A 6,415-nucleotide genomic window follows, 5' to 3' on the forward strand; every position below is an offset into this window, starting at 1 on the left:
GCCATAGCTTAGTCAGGCAATTATCTTTTTTTTTTTTTTTTTTTTTTTTCCCTTTCTCCCAGAATTTGGTTCTCCAGGTAGAAATTTAAGATCCTTCTCTGAACATAAGCAATGAAATTTTTCCTGTGTATTATCAATCCTCACCCTCTTTCCCACTCCCCTCCTACTCCTCATAATTCTAACAGCATTTCATAGGAAAGCAGCCTAATGTAGCATGGCATAACACGGTCTCCAGTGATCTGAACTTGGTTGGAAAAAGTATTTTAGTTATATTTTTGCTCACATTTACCATTAAAAGCCATGAGTATCTTCTGGGAATAATCGGTTTGATGAATTCAGATTTCAGGAAAGTATTAACATAAATAGGTAAAGTATAAATCTCTTTAAAGTAAAATGATTGCTCTGATTGTTAGGATATAAATATGTATAAAGTCTTCTATTAACAAGGAAAGATTCATTTTGGAAAACGTATTTTCTGCACACAGCTGTGTATTTCATTATGTGCTGTTTATCTTGGTTTATTGTAGATTCCCAGGAAAGTTACAGTGTTTCAGAACAAGTTAATCAATTATGCTTAATAGCCTAGAGACTACTGCATTACATTAGAGGATTTTAGAGGTGCTAGAAGCCTTCATGGGCACACATAGGTGTGAAGGAAAGTCTGTGGCTTCTCCTTGGAAGACCTGAAGGAGCTCTTGTTATCTGAGGTTGGGAATAAATACAGGGTCAGTGTATTCTTATCTTTGGTGTACATGAAACAGTGTCCCAGTTCTTTTAAAAGTATCAGTTGTACAATAGAATTGGCTGAGTGAGAAAGATGAATAGCTTGCCTGAGTCAGGATTTAATTCTAACCACAATCAGTTAGAGGTGTTTAAGGAGGACTGCTTGTAACTGAGCACTTCTCAGCACCCCTCATAGTCGTGTGTTAATTCCAACTAATGTCTTCACTACCTTGAAAATTTAGTTCTTGTTATTATATTCAATATGGTGTTCCATAATGTCCCATAGTAGATAACAGAACAGATGGAATCCTGCAGTGAAGATGTATATCTGAAAGAAAAATAAATGCCTGCTGGCAAGTGTAAGGAAAGGGTGTCAATGCTGGAGAAAATTTTGGAAAGTTTGCTTAGTCAGAGTATCTTTTAAAATGCTCGATCAGAAAGATAAACTTGAGAAGACTGGCTGATTTCTGAAGATATCAAAAAAATAAGATGCTTTTTATAAGCATTATGTTGTTTCCAATTCATAAAGTTTTGTGTTTTAGTGAAGCAGAGACTGAAAGCATTTTGATATTCTTTAGAGAGCTCTTTTTAAAGAAGTGAGAATTTTCACCAGAAGTATTTTCCTCCTTTGCAGTCCCTTGGCAAAATCTTCAACACCATATTTCATTAACATTAACATTAAATTATTAATTTAGCTGCTAAGTGAAAGCAGCATCTGTTAAAATCTGGTCAGATAGAAAACTAAATTCCCCTAAAGACAGAAGGTTTACAGTTAAAATCTCCAACTTCTAGCTCTCTCTCAGCTGTAAAGTACTGGAGTGCAAAATGAGATCCCAAGGTAGGACAGTTGCCGGTCTCCCAGACATCTGTTCTATAAATCAGCTTACAACATCCCTTCCTCCTTTCCCCCCAAAAAACCAAACAGAAACAACTCCAAAAAACCTTTCAAGCTATTTACCAAATTGTAGTTCCACAAATTGAATGTAGTTTCTATTGACACTTAGATAGGTAATTCAAAATTAAGTTAACTAGAAATGCTTCAAGTAAATAAAGTGACTTGATGCTTAGGATCCTGAGCCTGTACGAATATGTATTGTTTGAAGCTCTTATTCAATAAATCATTCACTACCTATCTAACATTTTCTTCTCAAGACAAACAGCAATGATCTGGCCAGATTAATGATGATTCTTGTCAATATTTGCCTTGCTCAGTACAATTGCTCAATAAGGTACAGAAATAATTTATCACACAGGTGCTGAAGTCCTCATTCCCTTTTCCAAGACTGTGCTAACCAGGAAAAGCCCTGATCTACAAACTCTCCCTGTAAATCATCTTTTGTTTTCTGTACAGTAGTGAATTTTCAGCAGAGAATGTGAATACTGAGAGAAGGAGATTCCCACTTGGTCTACTTTATCACCTGGAATTTCATTTTGTAAAAGATATGACCTTGAATATCCTCAGGCAAAGAAGGATACTGCATCCAAGATTTCCACCTCTAAGTTGGCACTCTAGTTGCTGTTGTGTAGACAGCTCTTATCTTATTAATCATCTTTACTTTATAATGAGGAAACCACACAATAAATCAATAAATAACTCCAGCCAACCACTGTTCTGTGTCTGGAAATCACTGGCAAAGTTTTTTGGTTTGGAGCAGTGCAGGATTTGTGTGCTGAGCTACTCTGCACTGTCTCTTTACAAGCACAAAAACAGATGCAACAAATTCCTAAGTAAAATATGGTAATGATGTATGTATATATTAAATTTTGTATTAAATTCTTGCATATGTACTAAGAATTTACATGTCTGATGTTATGTAAATGCATGGAGGATTTGTGGTAGGGGAGAGAGTTCAGATTTAGATGCAAGTACTAAATTCTGTCTTGGCCAACTATGATGACATTAATCATGTAACATGTTGGACTCTAAAATTCTGTGAACAAATCCTTACTTGTTCAAAGTTCAGATATTAATATAAATTTCAACTCTTTTCAGGAATCAATAACTCTCAGAAATCTGTAGAATTTTTTTTTATATATATTTGCATTTCTAGAAAATGAATCTGTCTTTCTGAGGTACAGACACTTAATATCATTCTGTCAAACACTTTAACAATCCCTGTAGTGTTCTATTTTGCCCTGTTCAACCACCATATTCCTTTTCTATTTCTGAAAAACTTTATTAGCCAATCCATTTTAACTACATCTTATTCAATAACCGTGAGCTGGATTATATGAATGCTTTCTAGAGATTTTCAAGCTGCTTCATTGAATTACTGTCAGTACAACCTGTAATGATTTTGCTAAACAGAATCCTCATAATACTAACCATGTTGTTAGAAAGAACACATTTGACTAAAAGGCACCTCAGCCACCTCACCCTCCAGTTTCAAGGCTTCAAACCTATTAAATAGAGGCACCTGGAGAACTGAGGTAGATCGGGATGGGGGTTGCCGGTGTCACCAAACAGGGACCTGCTGCCATTCCTCCTCTCCTCTCAAACTGGCTCCCTTGGTTTGACTATGGCAAGGGAGAGGGTCCACTACAGTTTGGGGGTGCAATCTCTGTGTCTTTCTTGCAGAGAGTCACACCACCAGTCAATCTCCCTCTCGCACTCTCTGACAGTTCTTAATCTCTCTACCTCCTCCCTAAGCTTCACCACCAGACTGAGCAGCTCATCCACTTGCTCACACATCACACAGGTGGCATCCTTCCCATTCTCCCCCAACAGCAGCAGGCTCAGGCACTCCCTGCAGCCAAAGACCTGAACAACCACACTTCTTGGAGGCCCTCCATCTGAGTCACCACAGTCTTCTCAGGGCAAGCCTGCCGTCTAGTAGAGACAGTGTTTGAACCTGTGGTCTCAGAGTCTGTCAGTAGAAGAGCTCCATCCTGAATGGGATGCTTCTCTAACAGGGGGACCAGTGTTTCTTTTGGTGCATCACTGTGATACATCACTGGGTCTAGGATCTTCTGGACATCTTCTTTCAGTGGTAATGAAGAAAGACTACTCCTTAGGCAACCCATCATGCCACCATTTGTACTTGGACTGCCCCTGTCTTAGGAAAGTGGGTCAGATCTTTCACCCACCCCAAATCAGCAGAGTGGTCTTAACTATGATCTCAGGTCTGGGTTTGGCTTATTGGCTCTACTGCCTGTAATGCAGAGAAGGCAGCCAATAACTGTTCTTTAATCATACTGTACCTTTCTTCTGCTCTATCCCAGACCTGAGACCAGAACTGATGGGCGTCCAAACAAAACGCTGGCATTGCCACAGGCTCCAGTCAAAGCCATCCTGAGTGACATGAACATCCAATTCAGCTGGGAGAGTAGGATCAAATATACCTAATGCCTGGGCTTCTTTGACAGCTAGTTTTGCCTGTTGGAAAGCTTTGTGTTCTGTTCTATAGTTGCCCCTTTCTTCATGAGTCTGTATAATGGTCTCAGCAGCTGCATTAAATGAGATATAAAGGAAAGCCAATACCTCAATATGCCTGAGAACTCCTGCAGATGCTTTGGTGTGGTAGGAACTGGAAATGCCTGAATGTTATCTATGACAGCACTGGGTAGTACTTTGGTCTTTCCTGACCAAACTACCTCCAGGAATTTCACAGACAGGTCCAGACCTTTCAGATTCCGAGGACTTATAGCCCACCCTCTTTCTTGCAGGTCAGTATCAATGAATCTGCCGGCTGCCCTACTGCTTCCAGTGAGTTCGATGTCAACAGAAGATCATCAATATAATTATATAGGCTAACATTGTTCGGTTTTTCCCAATTAGCCAGGTGATGTAGCAATAGGTTATGGCAATATGTTGGCAATGCATATACTTCTGTGGCAGGGCCTGAAAAGTCCACTGCCTGCCTCCCCATGTAAACACATACTGGTCTTGCAATTCTTCAGCATTTGGAATACTGAACAATGCATTTGCCAAGTCTAGGACACAATGGTAGGTTTTTTTCTCCCCACTCAATACTTCCACTTAGGAGCAATATTGGGTACAGCCACATGAACAGGCAGTGTAACCTTATTTAATTCTCTATAATCTATTGTCATTCTCCATGTGCCACCTGACATTCGCACTGGCCATATGGGGAGTTACGTGGGCTATGTGCAGGTCTTATAATGCCAATTTTTGCTAATTCCTGCACCATCCTTGATATCTCATCTCGCCCCCCCGGAAGTCTATACTGTCTCAAATTAGTAATCCGGTGCTGTTCCAGCAGGTGAATAGGCTCATACTTCACATGGCCTCTCAGTATTGTCTGCACCACCTATACACTAATACACCTTTGTTGAAGTTTGAACTACCCTACAGTTGTATGGAGAGTCAGACCACAAAAAATATCTATGCCCAAGATGTATTCTGGGACTGAGGCAATAGACTCTCTATACTCCTGGGATAGAAGACGCCCAATTCCTAATTTCAACCACGATTAGTTAACTGGAATGGTCTGTCCCCAAAAGACATCAATCATCGCTCTATCTCTGTAAAATTTAGTCAGATCCTCATAAATTATCAGTGTTTCTACACCTGTGTCAACCAATGCCATAATCCTTTGTATGTTCTTTTGGGACCAAAAAATTGTCAGCTCAACATAGGGCCTCTGGTCCTATCTGGAGGCCCTAGTTACAGAGGGACTGACATCCCCTGTCATGCAAGTAACTGCACAATTGCCAATTCTCTTCCCTCAGGTGGCTCAGGCAGAGTGGCCCAAGTCACTTGTGGAGGCTTTTTCCTTTTACAGGGAACCATGAAATATTCCAAGTTCCATGTTGCTGTTGGTAGCTTGTCAGTATAGTTCTCACCCAGGTTTTGGGGGTGATTTTGAAATCTTTGATTGCCCTTTAACTGCCTCCATAGCTGGAGGAAGACATGATTAGGCTGGTGATCAATTTTTGCAATTTGAACTCCAACCTGGATTAAGTCATTGAACATTTGTTTTCAGAATACCCGTACAGGTCCTAGTTGAGGAGTCCATGGGGTGAGTCTTCTTGTTTTAGTTACAGGGAGGATCTCAACCCCTTCCAATGTTCAGATATTGCGCCTGGTCTGAAGGCATTCTGTCTCCCCTAGATCAGACACCAGTTGGGCAGCCTGTTGGATGATGACCTCTGAGGTCCCCTGTAAGGGATTCAGTATGGACACAAGTGTGCCATACCAGTGGGGAGGAGCTTGTTGTAATATGAAGTCCATCATTCCTGCTGAAAACTTAACCAAGCCGGGACTCTCAAAGTCATCATCATATATTGCCTCCTTCATTCCTATTTCTCTAATATAATTTTGAAGATCCTCCATTGAGGTCCATAGACCAGTATTTTTTGGAACATCACTTTTGTTCGGCCATGTGATTCTACATGCTGCCATTGAATTAGAGAATGTTTTTCATCATTATGTATCACAGAGCCATATAGCCTTTGTCTGAGAGCCATATGTGTGGTAATAGATGCCAATTTAGAAATCTCAGGCCCATTAATTACCATACTTTTGGCCCCCATGTCCCATAATCTCAATGGCCAAGATAGTATGCTCTCTCGTGGCACTGTAATAGATCCATGAGCTCGGCACAGGTATGCCATTTCTTGTAATGAGGTCTGTGCAGAGGGCTACTCTTTGGGTGCCGACTCTGCTCATCTATCTTGGACTTTCTTTGTTTTCTGAGTTATTACTGGCCTTATTTCTAGAGGATTTAAA

The sequence above is a fragment of the Meleagris gallopavo genome, chromosome Z, assembly GCF_905368555.1.
Source record: "Meleagris gallopavo chromosome Z, MGAL_WU_HG_1.1, whole genome shotgun sequence".
Classification (NCBI taxonomy): Eukaryota; Metazoa; Chordata; class Aves; order Galliformes; family Phasianidae; genus Meleagris; species Meleagris gallopavo.